The sequence below is a fragment of the Diabrotica virgifera genome, chromosome 7, assembly GCF_917563875.1.
Source record: "Diabrotica virgifera virgifera chromosome 7, PGI_DIABVI_V3a".
Taxonomy (NCBI): Eukaryota; Metazoa; Arthropoda; class Insecta; order Coleoptera; family Chrysomelidae; genus Diabrotica; species Diabrotica virgifera.
Genome location: NC_065449.1, coordinates 97,453,667 through 97,474,099, shown reverse-complemented (window position 1 = coordinate 97,474,099; position 20,433 = coordinate 97,453,667). Strand labels below are relative to the sequence as shown.

General features: G+C 34.6%; 1 protein-coding gene across 3 annotated transcripts in view; it reads right to left on the bottom strand.

Annotated features, from left to right (window-relative positions):
- The window catches only part of LOC114330751 (cGMP-dependent protein kinase, isozyme 2 forms cD4/T1/T3A/T3B), a 1,273,893-nt gene that overhangs the window by 570,711 nt on the left and 682,749 nt on the right, over nt 1–20,433 (bottom strand). The window lies entirely within an intron of this gene.

The following is a 20,433-nucleotide window of genomic DNA, read 5'->3' as shown; positions in this document are numbered from 1 at the left end:
CGCTCAAAATAAAGTTGGCCCTTTTTTTGGTAAAAAAAAATCGTGAAAATCTCCCCCTACTTAGGCACCGTAAATAAAATTAATCGTTACCGCTTTACCATTTACTTTATATGTGTATTATTTATAGTTTATACGATCTGTAAGGTTGGGAGTGCTTAGTTTTAAAAAATTTGATTTTATAGCAAAAAAATTTTCCTAAAATATTGGAAAATGTCTTTTTTTCAAAATAACTTAAAATGTATTAGGGATACTAAAAATCTCAAGGAGCAAAAAGTAGGTAGGCTTTGCTTTTATAAATGAGACAGATTCATTTTGTTTTTCTGTAAGACAAAAATTGGTTAAAATATGGCGTTCATATTTTGCATCTACCCGTGATTAGTGACTCGTTCAGCCCCTTTCAATTATGTAAAAAATACATAAGTAAAGTAAATTGTTTGTAAAGCGGTAACGATTAGTTTCATTTGAGGGGCTAAGTAGGGGGAGATTTTCGCGATTTTTTTACCAAAAAAAGGAGTCAACTTGATTTTGAGCATAATTCGCTTAGTTTTGATGCTAGAAACTTTTTTAAAACATAAAAATAAAGCTTTAATAAAAAAGTTTTAATTGGTTTTCCCTAAAACTGCTTAATTTCTTGGTTATTTCACGTTGAAATATTTGATTTGGAATTTGACGAATAAGAACGTATTTTTCACGACCTACAACTTTGCTTTTGTTGGGTCTATAGACTTTACCAGTTTACAATTTTTCTCATTTTTTATATTATGCTACATTTTTGCTAACAATTTTTTTTGATCAAATACTTACTTTTAGTTATTTGTGAAAATCGCCTGAACACGTAATTTTTTTTTGTCGAAAAATAAACATTTTCAATCATAAATACCTCGAAAAGTATTAACAACTAAGTTAAAATTCTATAGAACTAAAATTGCTTAGAATTAATCAATTTATCCATCTCCTGACTTATTTTAAACGCGCGGTTTTTCACCTCAACTAGGGGTGACTGTCACCCCCCGAGTAAAAGCAACCAACGGCACAAGCCGTCCAAATTTTCATGCAATTCGGAGTTGATCCTGAAAATTACACGGTATCGCCGTATTTACGTGTTTCTATAATCTGTATTTAATCCTACATAATAATAATATTTAGACGAAATTACAAAAAAATCGTAGATTAAGTAAATTATTTATGTTTTATTAAAATTATATTTTTCATTCGATTTTGCCGCTTTTAGGAGTGCCTTGTTTTTATTACATAGTTATAAAATTCACTGCAACTCCTCCTGAAATTGGTTTTCGTGGATGAAAATCGGGACATTTAGTGTCCCGATCAGGTACAAATCGGTACGCGTCCCCAGACCCCTGAAAATCGGGACGTCCCGCGCAAATCGGGACACCTGGTAACGCTAATGGTCAGTATTTAGATTCGTGTCAATTTTGGTCAAAATTGGATAGCAATCAAAATTTACAGCTTTTAATGGAGTGTAAGTTTTTTCTTCCAGCTAAAGCAATATTTAATAATTAACACCAAAATAAGACTTTTTTAAGATATTACGTTTTATAAAATAGAGCAAATAAGTAGTATGAAGGTGCAATAATATGTCGATAGGCGACTTAAACCATATTATATTTTTCGACTGCACTAAATATACACTTGAAACATTGGAACTAATGACGGAATTAAATAATATAAAATTTCCTCTTCCAGTAAATATTTCAGCACTCCTTGCTTCATTTGATAAAAGAGTCTATGACATATTAGTTCATTTTGTGATTAGGACGAAAGTAGACATTTGATCTTTCTTACGTCATAGTTTGTGGCAAATAGACTTTGTCTGATGCCAAAAACACACACACACACACACACACACACACACACACACACACACACACACACACACACACACACACACACACACACACACACACACACACACACACACACACACACACACACAAGTAGTATGAAAATAAACAAGTTTTTGTTAAATATTTTGTTTAAAACAATTTTTACCTTGTCGTACTCAGGCGATTTTGATGCTTTTTCCTCTAAATCATTTTCTTGAAATTCATATAAATCCAAGGTTTTGTTTAAAGGTTGTGAGTCGTTATCAATGTTATCATTAAGTTTAACATCTGGTTCCAGTAAAATATTTGCTTTGGGTTTTAAATGGTCCTGTTTTTTTTTCTTTATCATACTTATTAAATGGAGTCTAAAAATTAAAATAGTTTTCTTGGTGTATACTTTAATTTACACTAAATGAGATCAATACTTACCTCTACATTATTTTTACTTTCAGATAATGTTGATTCATCTATTTTATTTTCTTGACATTAAAAAAAAAGGGAGTTGTTATAGTTTGCAAGTAGTTATCAATTTTTTCTTTAAGGTTAACGTTCGATAAGATCTTTACATTGGGCTCTAAAAGCTCAGTTTTTTTCTTCGCATTTTGTTTCGTTTTGCTAGGCGGCCCAAAATAAGATTTCCCCATCTTATTTGCATTTGAATAATCTTTTTCTAAAAATTTAAGAAATAAATAAGAATAGAATAAAAAATTATTTATTCCACCAACAATTGCCAATAAAAAAACATAATTTATAAAAGCGCTCCGAAGTTTATAATAAAATGGCATTTTTTAATTTATTAATTCATTTATAATAAATATTTTGTAAAAACTTTAAATAATTAGACGTGTGTAACTAATATTAACTACTTTGCATAAATTAAAAAACACTTGAGGTACTTACTTTTATTATTTTCGTCCAACGCGAGTTCCAAAATTTTTTTTGATCTATTTTCCATAGGTACCTAATATTTATCCTTGCGCCTAAAATCACTATTTTACGTCCGCCCTTACTATTCACAAGAATTAAAATAACCGCTGAAACAAAACTGTTCAATTCGAGGTGAAATATACAAACCGGGGAAGTACCTAAAATATTCGGCAAACAATACGAGACCCAGCGTTGTGGCAACATCGCTGGGTCTCATATTGTTTGCTGAGTGTGCCATGTATAACTGGCGGGACTCGCATGTCCTTTTGACTTGTAAGTGGGACTCGCACGGTATGCTCCGTATAGATTTTTTAAACTAAAAGATTTTTCTTACCCCTCTCTGGGGCCCATAAAAGTTCATATTATATTCTTTATTTTTCTATAATAAAAATCTAATTATACACTTTGGTTATGGTGGGTCTCGGGTGGTCTGCTGGATATATCGGGACTCGCATGGTGCGTTGCTCGCGTATATATATATATATATATATATATATATATATATATATATATATATATATATATATATATATATTTATGTAGGTATTTATTGATATAGTAGCTGTGACGTAGAAGCTTAGTTAGTGACGTATTATGCTTGTAATAAACACAAAATCACCACTAAAAAAATCTAAACATTAGTTAATATTTTCTACACTCTGGGCCAAAATTAACGGACCACCTTAAAAATAGGTAATTTTTGATGTCTTATTTCTCCTAAACCTGTTGTCCGATTTAAGTGATTTTTTAATATGTTATAGCATTATTCCTTGACAATATCGTTATAATAATATTGTTCCTAAACAGGTAGATTTTCATTGTATACAGGGTGTACGAATCAAACTGTGTTTTTTTCTTAAAATTTGCATCACCATGTGGAATATTCTAGTATCTGTAGAATGCTGAAGTTAAAACCTAACTATAGCCTCATGCATTCTCAACATTTTGTTTCTTGATTGATTCGCTTATGTTAAATAATAAAAAAGTTAGGTGCTTTAACAACTAGACATGTTTTTTATCAATACAGGGTATTTTTAAAAAAATTTGGAAAATTTTAAAGGGTAATTCTGCATGAAAAAAAAATGACACTTTGCTTTATAAACTTATGTCCGCAAATGCTTCGTTTCCGAGATAGGGGGTGTTGAAATTTTTTTGACAAACTGACGATTTATTTATTACTTTAAAACCGGTTGAGGTATGCAAATGCAATTTAGTGGGTTTTATGACGTAGTTATTGCATATTTTTTGGCATACAATTAAGCATTTAATATTCACCATTGGCGCCCATACGGGTAATATGAGCCATCATATGAGCTATCATATTACCCGTATGGGCGCCACTGGTGAAAATTAAATTCTTAATTGTGTGTCAAAAAATATGCAATAACTACGTCAAAAAACCCACTAAATTGCATTTGCATACCTCAACCGGTTTTAAAGTAATAAAAAAATCGTGAGTTTGTCAAAAAAATTTCAACACCCCCTATCTCGGAAACGAAGCATTTGCAGACATAAGTTTATAAAGCAAACTGTCATTATTTTTTCATGCAGAATTACTCCTTAAAATTTTCCAAAATTTTTTAAAAACACCCTGTATTGATAAAAAACATGTTTAGTTGTTAAAGCACCTACCTTTTTTATTATTTAACACAAGCGAATCAATCAAGAAACAAAATGTTGAGAAAGCATGAGGCTATAGTTAGGTTTTAATTTCAGTATTCTACAAATACTAGAATATTCCACAGGGTGATGCAAACTTTAAGAAAAAAACACAGTTTGATTCGTACACCCGGTATACAATGAAAATCTACCTGTTTAGCAACAATATTATTATAACGATATTGTCAAGGAATAAGGCTATAATATATTAAAAAATTACTTACATCGGACAACAGGTTTAGGAGAAATAAGACATCAAAAATTACCTATTTTTAAGGTGGCCCGTTAATTTTGGCCCAGAGTGTATTTTAGTACTGTAAATCAACCACATAATAAATAAATACTAATTTTGGCGATAAAATACCAACGCGGTGAGACGTTTGTGATGTAGAATATAACTACGTATAAAAATATGTAATACAGTCTTTACATCAGTTTACATTTAGATTGAATTTACATTCGTAATTATCATGTTACATTAGTAGTTATCATGGAACAACGTCATTTAACTTTGGATGTGATAGAGCTGTAGACCTTCTTCAATGTGGAATGCGGCAATCTATCTAATGTAGTTGAGCGTATAAGAGTCTCCCAAATTGTTACAAGTCAATTGTGGCAGCAAATTTGTAACACTGGAAATCCATCCTAACGTCATTTAGGACGTGAGAGTGCTACAACTGCAGCTCAAGACCGATTTTTAGTCATAACCGCCAGAAGGCAACCAACAACTACAATACCTGAATTGGTTAGCGACTTGTTTCAAGATTGTAGTGGTGTCAAGAATATCAAAACTGGGATGCAAATGATTGGGATACAGTTTTATTCTTTGACATTTCTAGATTTGGATTTCATCCATATTCTCGTCGAGTAAGAGTGTGGAAACGATCTGGAAATGTACAACGCTTAAAATATGTTCAGTACGTTTACATACAGAGGTGATGCAGTAATCGCATGGAGAGGAATAATAGTCGGTAACAGAACAAACCACGTTTTTCCAAACCGCTTCCTTACAACTCAGCAGGACCTCCATTTTTTACCCTTTGCTTCGTTATCGAACGTATTCGCTTCGTATCTGTTTAGTGTACAGACAGCGAATGATCGATAACGAAGCGAAGGGTCAAAAATCGAGGTCCAGTACCTCGATACCATTCTACAAACTATCGTTAATCCATTTGCTGATCGTTTGGTCAAAACTTTCACCTCATGCATGATAATGCTCGTTCATATGTCGCACGCCCAGTGACATACTAGCTTACCAACGAAGGTATTGATATGCTGCCTTGGCCAGCACAATCCTTCGACCTGAATCCCATCGAGCACGTACGGGACCTGCTTCAACGAAGAATTACTCCACATCTGATAGAAGAATGAGCAAACGTACCTAAACATAGTATCGACAATCTCATTTTCTCTATGAACGACAGATGTAGAGCCTTAGTAAACCAGGGTGAACGCGATACTTTGTATTCTTTTTGTTTTTTTCTTATTATGACCATATTTTGTGATTTTCTGACTTTTTTTTACATAATTGTACTTTTCGATATTTTTGACGTTTCTGAAAGTTATTCTCGTTACTTTTTACATTTCAAAAAATTTTGTTGTTTATTAATACTACTGATCACTAAAAGTCAATTATGGTTTATTCAAAACAATTAAGGAAAAAATTACGGCTCTTTTTAAAAATATCCCTAGACTTTTCCGATGTGAGTATAAATTGTCTCGCAAAGTTTGAATAATAAAGCGGAATTAATTGAACGCGGTTTTTAATAAATATTATGAATTAAGTTTTAGTGTAAATAGTTTAGTGTAAATAAATTTAAAAAATAAATGTAAATAAATTAAAATAAAAGTACGAAGTAGTTAAGGATGCCAAAAACCTCAAAACGCTTCGTCGAAAATGACAGCAGTAAATCGAGATGATTGGAGAAGCTTGCTGAATGAGGCCAAGGCCCGGTTTGGGCTGTAGTGCGATTGGATGGATGGAAATTAAAATAAAAACTAAATAAATAAAGTACCAAATTCATTGCAACACTTTCAGATCTAAACCAAATCGAAATTAACTATAATTTGTAATAAACAAGGTATTTCATAAAAAATGGCCTTATGTGTATCATCTCTTATACCCTTGGAGTGTCCTTATAATTTTTCCCCTGAATAACAAATATTTATTTGATTCTCAAATAACTTCTTGTTGAAATAGGCTAATACAATTACAAAAAACATAAAATTATACAGAAATAGTAAATTTCTATAAGACAAAACCTCGCCTACAACTGCGATTTATCGACAACCTTCTTAACAGTGATGGAAACGAGACATTTTTTCTATAATCGTCAATCTGATATAAAACGAATCGGATTTCATGACTTTCACTGCACCTGCTACTCGTTGAAGAAAATTTATTACAGCTACGATGACCAACTACCGAACCGACTGTCCCATGATAGTTATTACCAGAGAGCAATTTTTTATAATCGGCGATCTTTGCATAATTGGTAAAGACAAACCAGAGAACCATAAGACACAAGATTTAATGAATGTTATAGTATTTTTGTGGATTGCATTGTTCGAATAATAATTTAAAATAATTGTAATAATAAGTAACAACAACTATTGCAATTATGCAACCCTTAATAGGTTTAAAATGGTTTAAAATTCGTAATGGTCTTGGTGTATGGTAGGTTTGGTTAGGCGTTGATTTTAAGAAGTGTTGCTGGCTACATGGGCGCAGTTCCCAAAGGCCATAAAAGAAGAAAAAAAATATAGGTTTAAAAAGCAATTAAACATATCAATGTCACAGAGCGCCTTCATACTGCGGATGAATCTAAATCAGCGGTTCTCAATCTGTGGTACATGTACAACTGGTGGTACATTTTATTTTTTGAGGTGGTACACAAAACGCAAAATCAGCACCACTATTATAGTTAATTAGATCACCTAGTTAGATATGTATTTCAGTTAGGTGGTACCAAAAATAATAAAAAGTATTTGGTGGTGCATGACACAAAAATATTGAGAACCGCTGATCTAAATGAAGACGAAATATGGCATACTATGTACAACTGATAGACACTTTATTTAATTCCTGGGTTTGTTGGTCTGTAATAAATAAAACACTTTATTCTTGCTTAAAAGTTTCGGCTATCTTTGCCATTTTCGATAAGCACTTTAAATAATAAACATTACTTAATACATATTTACTCGGCATTAGTTGCTAGTTTGCGATGGAGTATGGAGTAATGAAAGAATTGAGTAAAGGAGATAAGAAACATTCTAATAATAATTCATCATCATTCTCTTTGCCTTATCCCTATGCGGGGTCGGCTTCCCTAATTGCATTTCTCCACACAATTCTATTTTGGGTCATATCAATGTTAATCCCCTTTACTAACATGTCCTGCCTTAAGGTCTCCCCCAGGTCTTCTTTGGTCTTCCTCTCCTACTCCTTCCAGGAATCTGAACTTCAGCTATTCTTCGTATTGGGTGATTAACGTCTCGACGTTGACCATGACCAAACCATCTTAACCTATGCTCTCTCATTTTGGCATCAATAGGTGCCACACCTAGACTTCCCCTAATATACTCATTTCTAATTTTATCCGTCTTTGTCACTCTACTCATCCATCTAAGCATTCTCATTTCCGCCACATGCATTCGTTGTTCCTCTTTCTTTTTCACTGCCCAACATTCAGTTCCGTACATCATAGCCGGTCTTATGGCTGTTTTATAGAATTTTCCCTTCAGCTTCATTGGAATTTTTCTGTCACACAACACACCACTCGCTTCTTTCCACTTCATCTATCCAGCCCTAATTCTACTGCATGCAGCTCCATCTATTTCTCCAGTACTCTGTAATACCGATCCTAGGTACTTAAAACTATTGTTTTTCACCATCATTTCACCATCCAAAGATACCATTTTATTTGTAGTAACTCCATCTTTAAATGAACATTCCAAATACTCTGTTTTTGTCCTACTAAGTTTTAAACCTTTTTCCTCCAGAGCTTGTCTCCACTGTTCCAGTTTGTGTTCCAAGTCTCTTTCACTATTTCCTACTAAGACTACATCATCAGCATATATTAGGCACCATGGAATGCTACCCTGTAGTTTCGCTGTTATCTGGTCCAAAACTAATGAGAATAAATAAGGACTAAGCACCGAGCCTTGGTGCAATCCTACTTTCACCTGAAACTTATCAGTCTCTCCCACACCTGTCCTAACACTTGTCGTTACTCCCTCATACATATCTCTCACAATCTTTACATATTCGCCAGGGACTCCTTTCTTATTGAGTGCCCACCACATAATCTCTAGAGGAACTCTGTCATATGCTTTCTCAAGATCAATGAATACCATATGAGCATTGGTCTCTTTATTCCTGTATTTTTTCATCAGTTGCCTTACAATGAAAATTGCATCTGTTGTTGATCTGCCCTGCATAAAGCCAAATTGATTATCGGATATTTCGGTTTCTTCACGTATCCGTCTGTCAATTAGTCTTTTCCATATTTTCATGGTGTGGCTAAGTAGTTTTATAGCCCTGCAGTTTGTACATTGTTGTATGTCTCCCTTGTTTTTGTAGACAGGTACTAATATACTGCTTCTCCATTCGTCTGGCATTTGTCCAACTTCCATAATTCTATTATTCTATTCAAACATAATAATAATTATCGAGCAATAAATCTTTTAAATACAATAAACATACAAAAACAAGAATAATAACAACAAAAATAAAGGAACGACTAACTCTGCGAGAAGAACAGCGCATTGTTATTGGAAAACAACGGAAATATAACATCTATAAAACCGTCGTCAAAAGTTATCTATGTTGCAGAAATATAAAGCATCGCGGAAAGCAAGAGCTTTGAAAGTATCCAGAAGGGAGAGAATTAGAAATCCATTACATCAGTTAACGTAGGGAATTGACTGCTCATTAACAACATATTAAAAAATAGTTTAGTTTATATGATATGGGCATATACACAGAATGGACGAAAACAGACTGCCCAAATTGATAGAAAGCGAGAAAGACCTAAGAAAACGTGGAAAGAGCACTACAGATCCGACGAATCCTTAGTGGAATGAATCGGAATATCGATCTTATTGTTTGGTATATAACTTTTTTTTTCTTTGATGTTTTCATTCCAGATCACACTATGCAGTTGTCTTATACAAGATCCTGTTTGTCCCAATCTATTTTTTATCTCTTTTTCTGATGTTCCGTGTTTTCGACATTATAAAATCCAAATATTTAAAATTCTTCGTTCCTTTTATTTCTAAGTGTTCTTTTATTTACAAATTTTTGACGTCTTCTTCCGATATTGGTAAGTATTTCCATTTTCTTCATATTTATTTTCAGGTCCACCTTTCTGTATTCCTCTTTTAATTTTCTTTAAAAAAATTGTTTATGAGGAAGATATGTAACATATCTTCCTCATTTGAGCCATCACCACTTGGTCTTCTACGAAACACCATGTGTAGATATAATCGTCCCTTATCGGTATTCTCATACCCCTACATTTTGAGTTCCAAGTTGTTAGTGCGTGTTCTAAAAATATTTTAAATAGAGTTGGTGATGTTGGGCATCCCTGTAGTAGTTTGTTGTGTTTGTTCTGAAGTTGGCAACTACCTTGTTTCCGATTTTTATATATACTTCATTTCCCCTGTATATTATGTTCTTGATTGCTTGTGTTAGGTTAGCTGGTATCCCTATTTTTGTCATTGCTTCGTTAGTTCTTTCCTTGGTACGGTGTCGTATGCCTTTCTAGAGTCTACAAACGCCATGTGTACATCTCTGTTCTTAGCTCTTTTCTTCTCTATGGTGGGTTGTATTGTATAGGTATGACCTAGAAACTATTTCCCTGCTATCAACCCTGCTTGCGCTTTACGGATTTTATGAGACTTTACTAGACATGATTTCCCCGCAGTGAATCCTGCTTGCTCTTCGTATATTTTAAGTCAAATATATTACCTAACGACGTGTATCAATCTAAGTAGATATGAATATTTTAGAATATCTAGTTTGTATACCTGGGTGGTCGTTTAAGAAAATTAATTGTGACTACGATGTCTGACTATCGAACCGACTCTACGATGATAATTATTATTAGGCAACTAAATTATGATAGAACTAAATATTGCAATTGATTAGATTCGATGACAATTAATTCTTCTCAATTCTCACGTTGACGGTTTCAGCAGTTGATATAAAATTAACTAGAGACCTGAGATGACAATAAAGACAATTTTTAATTTATCCTTTTATCTCTTTAAATAAGCGAGTTATTGCACGTATAATGACAATTATCATATCTTTTCCCAACGTTCTTAACATCTTAAATCACCGAAAAAAAATATTTATGTTGTACATATTTATGATATCTCCATTTAACCCTGAACAAATAATTAAAACAAAAAACTACTAACCTATCTCATCCTCATCGCGTAACAACCATAATCATTATTAAAAAGTCATTTAATAATTAGCCAGATAATTTACCCTAGTTGGTAGAGTCATAATTGAAAAAATTGTCGCGTTGCTAATAATAGAATGAAAATTAATCCATAAAATGTCCATAACTAGTCACTTTTGTATTTAAGTCTATGTATTTTTATGATGTAAATATAGTGCTGCAGTTATAGAAAATAATGACCAGTATATTTTCGTTTGTTATAAGTGTATTCAATACTATATAAGTGACAAAAAAAGGTACTTAAACACTTACATACATACAGGGTGATTGATTAGTGGGGTAAAGCTCAATAGATCCGCTATAGTAATAGATAGCAATAAAAGTTAATAACAAAAATTTTAGCCAACTTTGAGATTAACATTAAAAAATTAGTTAGAATGTTACAGGTTGTTCGATAACACAGTGGCAGACCAAGCTTATGTTTTTTTTAAATGGAACACCCTATATTTTATTTTATATTCCAAATCCTGTTAACTTCTCCATCACAAAAATATAAAGGTTTGTTATGTTATACAGGGTATTTACAAAGTTATAACCAATTTTGTATGAAAATCGTAACAAGTTCAACTCCCTGTATAAAAAAAAATAAGCTCAACAGCAATGGTTTATTAATGCCATATTTTTTTATTTATTGTCAACATTTTCAAGAATTATTGACATTGCTAATTTTCTTTATATCAAATACAGGGTGAGTCAAAAGGCAAGTACATTATTTTCTCAGTAATGTTAAATGGAACATCCTGTATTTTATATAATTACTGAAAAGTAACAAGTACTTTAATTTTTATATAACATCCCCTATGTCCAAATTTATTATTTTTCGATATATTTTCATTTTTCAGAGCAAATTATTTTAGGTGTCTAAATTTATAGTCCAATCATCTGGCAGTATTAGCAGGAAAGTTTAGCGGAAGTTTTGCAAATTGGTAGTCATAGATTTTGAGGTGCTCTATCCGAATTTTCACCGTGCAACCTCTTTTTGACCTAGGAAATGGCACCATTTTGGGAAAAATGGTACTAAAAACTGGTTTTTCGCAAATATATCCTTACCAGTCGATTTTTCGACAAAAATAGTTCTATATAAAATTATTCTGCGGAAAATTTGCAACATTTTATGTCTAAATGATTTTTTTCGTCAGACGAATAGTTTCGGTGTAAGAGCGCGGACAATGTAACCGCAATACACGCATTGGTGAAAAATCTTCCACTCCGCGTCATAAACCGACCCCTGAGCGCTCCCAACGGTCTATTGTTAAAACGCAGGTATAAAAGGCCCTTCCCTTCGGCCTTGTCCCCTTCTCTAGCAGACATCTGCCGTTGGGCTTCAGTTCGAGTACGTCTTTCTGTGCGTGTGTATCGTTTTCAGAGACATGGCGACCGAGAAAAAAAACTGTTTTATTTGCGAGAATCCTTTAGCTGAAAGTGCAGTGACTCAAGTTAAGGAAAAAGGGTTGGAGACATTTCGCCAATCCAGTATTAAAAGAAAGGATGGTAAAAAGGACCTCCTCAAAGGACTAACTTCGATACAGGTTCACGAAGCGTGTCGAAGGCAATATAATAACGATAAATTAATCGCTGCATTTCTACGTAGAGGTGTTAGCGCTTACTCTCCTCCACAACGGCGATCTAGTGTCTCGACATTTTCATTTAAAAATCATTGTTTTCTGTGTGCGGCTGTAGTAACAGAACTAATGAAAAAGTTACAGAAGCTAGGCCCTCGTGAGCGTGCTCGTAAGATGGTGTACAATGTGCGCAAGATATCGATGAAAGACACTATTATACAACTCGCTAGAGAACGTAACGATGATTGGGGTCGAAAGATTGTTGAGCGTCTTGAACAAATTCACGATCTAGTCGCAGCTGATGGACTGTATCATATCGCATGCATGAAAAAGTTGTATCACGCACCATCTTCTGGAGAAACCAATAGAAAAAGAGGTCCGCATGCGAGCGAAATCGATACTGCGATGCAGTATATTTACTCTCATCTTGAGGCAAATTATGAAGAATGTCAGTTTTCTCTGGAAGAACTCATGGATAAAATTGAAGGCGATTATCGTCCGCACACGAAGACTGTTAAGGCGCAACTTTTGAAGAAATATGGTGACGATATTGTTATTGCATTTTCTGCGAACAAGTCCCCTGTGGTCTGCTTTCGAAACACAGGATACAAAGTATTAACAGATGCCTAGTATAGCCAAAAATCGTTCAACGAGGAAGAAGAACGGATGCGTATTGTAAAAACTGCTGCGGTAATCATTGTAGACGACATCCGCTCTAAGGTTTACGATACCACGCATTATCCGCCATCAGATAATTTTCTTCAGGGAGTATCTTCGGATGTACCTGAAACTTTACGCACCCTACTGGACGACGTTATATTGAAAAATAAACGTTCGTCTTTAGAAAAATGGAAGACTAAAAGTACTGCTCTGGCGCATTGCGTGATTGCCGCAGTAAGGCCAAAATCTTTTTTATCGCCGATGCAAATTGGTGTAGCGGCATTTTTGTACCAAAAGTATGGATCACGGCGATTAATAGACACGTTATCATCTCTTGGCTATTGTGCTTCATACACCGAAGCAATGCTTTTTCAAGTCTCTACTATAATGCGGCCATCGTTGGGTATCGAGGATTTTGCGTTTTCTCAATTTGTTTTTGATAACGCAGATTTTAACACACGAACAATAGATGGTTACAACACTTTTCATGCTATGGGGGGCATTCAATGTATAACTCCTGCAACCGCTATCGCTCCGGATCAAAAAATCGAACGTCTGAAGAAAATGCCGTCTGCTCAAACAATTGGAAAATTTGGTAGTGTCGCACTGAAAACATTCGAAAAAAAAAGTGTTCTAGGTTCGAAAGCTATCGAAATTCGAAACCTGGACAGCATTCGTTTGGTACCGAACGTGGTAATTCCGTCCGCAACAGACTTATTATGGTTATACGGGAAATGGGCTAATCTGGGTAACATACCTGGATGGGGCGGGTTCATGGATCAAGCCACTGCAGACCTTTCTTTCCAGAAATCGTTCGTAGCATGTCTGCCTTTTATAAATGCTCCTCCGGGGAATTACGATACAATTTACACGGTTCTTTGTTCTGCTGCCGAGAAATCTGAGTGTTTGAATCAGCAAACTTGCTTCGTTACATTTGACCAGCCGTTATATATTAAAGCGCGAGACATTGTTTCAACGAGTGGTGATGATACAAAATTAAGTAACGTCGTTGTGAGACTTGGTGGATTTCATTTGTTAATGTCGTTCATGGGATCTATCGGGTACATAATGGCTGGTAGCGGCTTGAAAGAGCTTTTCAACACAATTTATGCCCTTAATTCCATCGATAAAATTATGGCTGGACATGCATATGCACGCGCAGTCAGAGCACATACGTTGACTCATCTTGCGATTGCAAAAATTGTCATGCAGTCAATTGATTTTACACCTGATGAGCGTCAAGAACTAGAAGACATTTTATACAACTTGGACAGGACAGTGGTACTCGAGGCAGATCAAGAAGAATGCTACAAGCAACTTGCTAATAAATTTGAAGAGCAGCTGGTGAAATTCGAACAACGCGGCGCTACGGCAAAGTTATGGGTTCAATACTTTCGGATGGTTACGCTGCTGAAACAATTCATCGAGGCAGAAAGAATGGGTAATTGGCATCTACATCTTGACACCATCCATAAAATGTTGCCCTACTTCCATGCCAGTGGCCACTTTTTATATGCCAAGTCTTGCCATTTGTATCTGCAAGATATGTATAGTTTGGAAGAAAAAATGACTGCTGATGAATATGAGTCATTTACTACCAAAGGATGGTTTACAATCCGACGATCCGATAAGTTTTGGTGTGGTACGTGGTCAGATATGACTATTGAACAATCGCTGATGAGGACAATGAAGTGCATCGGTGGCCGTACTCATGGCCGAGGAGTCAGGGACAGCGTGCTTACAATGTGGACTTTAGGGATGGTATTTCTACACAACGTTTGTGAAGGGATTGAACAATTCTGCAATGTAGCTTTTGCAAGTTCCGAGCAGCATGTTGATCTGAGAGGCTCGCGAATCAGTCGTGACAACATTGACGTCGAAAAATTGACGGATTGGTTCGCCCAACATAATCTTTTTCCTGAAATAGAAGAAATCATGTCGATCAGCACCGGAATTTCCGGAACTGAGAAAATTAATCCTCATATGGCACAAGAACTCGGTAGAGCGGGTCTTTCAAAAATCATTGGTGGAGACTTCAACACTGTTAAATTCAAACGAAATGACAGAGTAATTCCACTTAGCGTCATGAATGCTAGCATTCGGATAGAAGAAGACGTAGTCACGATTGATCCATTAGCAATTTTTCAGAGAATGTGCATAACGAAGAAATCTCATGAAGAACTGCGAAACTTCCTCACCTTCGAACTTGCTCCATTTCCATTGTCGCTCTTCAATGAACAAGGCATTATGCGCAAGTGCGTTAAATCTGCGCTGTACAAGGCATTTAATCAATGCCCTAATGATATCGACTTTGGATCCGCCATGTGTGTTATCGATGGAGGCTACTTATTACACCGGGTTGTCTGGAATCGTGGCGAACCATTTTCGTCCATTTGTGATAATTATGTCGCATTCGTTCAATCACACTATACTTCGAATGCTATCATCGTGTTTGATGGATATCCCGAAAATGCTGAGAACCGTGGTACGAAATACGCGGAGCGATCATGAAGATCACGGATGCATGCTGCGGTGGACATATTTTTCGACGAAACAATGGTTCCGACCGTGTCACAAGAGAAATTTCTGGCCAATGATAAGAACAAAAACCGCCTGATTGAAATGTTGAAATTAAAATTTGAAGCTGCAAACTTCACGATCAAGCAAGCCACAGAAGATGCAGATGTATTAATCGTAACAACGGCAAACAGCGTTTCATCTGCATTCGATTCCGCAATAGTTGTTGGTGAAGACACGGACCTTCTTATTTTATTGGTTGCATTATGCACACGCCCAAACACATATCTTTTAAAACCCGGAAGAGGAAAAACGTTGCAACAGATCTATTCAGCACAATGCATCACAGACAAATCAACCGCCGATAACATACTGTTTTTGCACGCTTTTAGTGGATGTGACACCACATCAGCATTATTCAATCAAGGAAAAATCAAATACATGACTGCATTGAAAAAGAATCCGCAACTGGCGAAGCTTATCGCAGTATTCAAAGACCGAGATGCCGACCCAGAAACTATCGCTGAAGTAGGAGAACAATTTCTCGTTACAGCTGTATACGGTTACAGTAACAACAAGACTATATCGCTGAATGACTATAGGTATCAGTGTTTTATGAGATCAGCATATAAAAATAAATTCAATATCGCCTCACTACCTCCAACAAAAGCGGCAGCAAGACAACATTCGTTCCGCGCATATCACCAAGTCCAGCAGTGGTATGGGGTGGAAAAGAATGCCGAACAATGGGGATGGAAAAAAAGTATCAACGGACTGATTCCTGTCACCACACTGCGGCCTCCTGCTCCGGAAAGTTTATTGAAACTTATTTCTTGCAAATGCAAAAAAGGATGTCAAGGAGCATGCGGATGCAGAAAGGCTGGGCTAAAGTGCTCAACGATGTGCATAAATTGTAATGAGGCGTGTTCGAATTTAGAGACTCGAGTACAAGACAGCGACGAAGAGGACGAGACCGAAAATATTCTTGAAACATTTCAGGCTGAACTTGAAGCGGAAGCGGATTCCGTAGAAGAAATAACCGAAGAATCGCGCACTTCCAACGTCGAAGAACCTGTTGAAACTGCTGAACCTGGTGAACCCGGTCCATCAGGGACAGCAAAACGCAGAAGAAAGATGCGTTAGATAGCACGATAAGTGCGTCAGGTGGACTAGGCCTACTGGGGATACCACGAGAAAAAAAAACGCGCCATTGCTCTACCTAATGGTGGTGTGGAAATGAGTTTTCTGCCAATAGGAGTGTCGTGATCACATTCGCGGCGCTCTTACACCGAAACTATTCGTCTGACGAAAAAAATTAATTGAACATAAAATGTTGCAAATTTTCCGCAGAATAATTTTGTATAGAACTATTTTTGTCGAAAAATCGACTGGTAAGAAGATATTTGCAAAAAACCAGTTTTTGGTACCATTTTTCCCAAAATGGTGCCATTTCCTAGGTCAAAAAGAGGTTGCACGGTGAAAATTCGGATAGAGCACCTCAAAATCTATAAGACTACCAATTTGCAAAACTTCCGCTAAACTTTCCCGGCTAACCCCTATTGAAAGACCAGATGATTGGACTATTATCTAAATTTGAAGTAAGCCATAACAGAATTGCCAATTGACGATTACTGATTATTAATCCGGTGATCAATGTAACAATGTAGCAAATAAAGAAATAAAAATAATGTATTAGTGATACATTTTACAAAAAAAAAAACACAACCACAACATGCAACATTTTTGAAACAATTAAAAACTACTTTTTTATGTAAATGTAACAAATAAAGAAAGAAAATTAGTAATAAATTTTACAAAAAACACACAAACACAAAATACAACATTTTGTGAAGACCATTAAACACTACTTTTGTATGTAAATGTAACAATGTAACAAATAAAGAATGAAAAATAATTTATCAGTAATATATTTTGCAAAAAAAACATGTTTGAAAAAATTAGAAGCTACTTTTAATAAAATATTTTTAATATTTAATTACATAAGGTGTTCAAAATCACCTCCTAACACATTTATGCACGCCTAAAACCGATCATTGAAAGCATTTGTAAATTAACACATCGAAATAAACTTTGTATTCTATTTTCATCTCATCTCTTGCTGTTGGAGGTATTTTATAAACTTCATTATTAACGTACCCCAAAAAAATCAGTCCAGTTTATTAAATTCTGGTGATTTGGGTGGCCACGCTACTGGTCCATTGAAAAATGAAAATATCTCGAAAACTAATAAATTTAGACATAGGGAATGTTATCTAAAAATTAAAGTACAGGGATGGTACTTTTCAATCGTGATATAAAATACAGGGTGTTCCATTTAAAATTACTGAGAAAATAATGTACTTGCGTTTTGACTCACCCTGTATTTGATATAAAGAAAATTAGCAATATCAATCATTCTTGAAAATTTTGACAATAGGTAAAAAAATATGGCATTAATAAACTATTGCTGTTTTCCTGTTTTGCTTATTTTTATTTATACAGGAAGTTGAACTTGTTACAATTTTCATATAAAATTGGTTATAACTTTGTAAACACCCTGTATAACATAACAAACCTTTATATTTTTGTGATTGAGAAGTTAACAGGATTTCGAATTTAAAATAAAATATAGGGCGTTCCATTTAAAAAAAAATAAGTTTGGTCTGCCACTGTGTTATCGAACACATCCTGTAACATTCTAACTAATTTTGCAATGTGAAGCACAAAGGTGGCTAAAATGTTTGTTATTAACTTTTATTGCTATTAATATATCGGATCTACGGAGATTTATCACACTAATCAATCTCCCTGTATACAGTTTTGAGAGTGCTAAACCGGCAGAATAACGCAAAAGATGGAAAGCATAATACATTGCGAAGCAAAGAGAGATGAAACTAGTAGAGGTGGAAATGATCTGTATATACGTAAAAATTAACATTACATTACATAGTTTCCCACCGTTAGACGTATCGAAGGAATATGACAACTGTCATTGTGACAGGAGAATTTTATAAAATATCCCGTCACAGACGTCTAAAGGTGGGAATCTATGTAATGTAATGTTAATTTCTACGTTTATACCGATCATTTCCACCTCTACTAGTTTCATCTCTCTTTACTTCGCAATGTATTGTTGTGTTTTCCATCTTTTGCGTTATTCTGCCGGTCATTAGCTCATTCATCACTGTATACAGTATCGTGTAAATGAAAGGAATAAATTCGACATTTCGTAAACCGGCGCACTGTGGTTCCAAATGCCGAAAAGGTCATGAACATATTGTTCATACGCTTCGGAATTACTTTCGTACTTAAGGGTTTTTGGCATCGCTGATTACGAGTCTGACATTTTTTTTTTGAAAACCAAAATGACGGATCCAACATAGCGAAAAGAAATTGAAAATACCAATCAAAATCGCAGTTTTTTTTGTCAAATTTGGTAGTTTATGGTCGCTGATTAGAAATCTAATATTACTTAAAAAAATGGCAGATCCAATATGGCCGAAAGCGTATTTGTTTGAAATTTTATATAATAAGGGAATTTTGAAATTGTTGATAATACATCTTCTTTTTAAAGTACAATATTTAAAACCTATTACACCCGCCCATACACACGCAACAATCGCCAGAATCATGTAGTATGTGTCATTTCACCCTTTTGTATTCAAACAACTGCCAGCAATGTATAGGCAGTTAAAGGCAGCTAAACCAATGTGATTATCTATCTTCTCACTGTACATTTTAATATTATTAAATATTAATCGCAGAATTATGCATAATTATGTACCTTCTCAATGTACATATTTATTTTTATGAAATTTTGATTATTTCAAGTTTATTTTTTTCATTAACAAATTTTATGCATTTATTGTTATCAAATCTTTAATTAACTTTTATCTTATATTAATACATACTTGAAAAAGAAGAACGTGATTTACAGCAATAAAATTGATCAACTACAAAACGTTTTACAGCGTTTTAAATATACGCGTTCTTTTTGACTTTCACTGCCGGCCGGTGAACATGCCGTACCGTACATGGTTCACTTGTCCCGGAGTTATGAATAAGAATAGATCCGGTCTGATACTTATACCTACGTATTACGACTCTACGATATTATAGACAGAGAGCTAGAGCCGAAAAATCATCGTCATAAGTAATATGGAGTTTTTCCAGTGAAATGTGTCCATTGTATATTGACAGTTATGACCCCTATCAGGATGACAGTGGATACAGGAAGTAGCAATAAGGGATGAAAGGGGAAAGTTAGTGCAGTCATTAAAGGTTTTCATCGATTTGCATGAAAATTGATGACTAGTTAGAGCATACCTCAAGAAACAAAACTGATTTGGTGCCACTTGCACTTTTACCCTGGTGGTGAATACCACCCCTTCCCGCGGGTGAAAACTATTTTATTAAAAATCACCCCACAAATCGATAGAGGGACAAATTGTAAGTAAAATTTGTTATATCATGTTATTCAAAGAAATCAATACTTTTTGAGTTATTAAAGATCAAAGATTTATCTATTTAAGAGCATATGCGTAAAGTTACGGATGATAAAAAGAACATGTTAATTAATTGTATGTTAGTAAAATATTATTTTTATATTATTTCGATATTTAATTGAATATTTTTTTTTTCATTATAAACTGAATATGTCCAGAAACTGGGGGTGTCCAATAATGGGTACATTTGACATATTCGAATACACTTTTGATAAATTTATAATATCGAAATAATATAAAAATAATATTTTAGTAACATACAATTAATTAATATGTTCTTTTTATC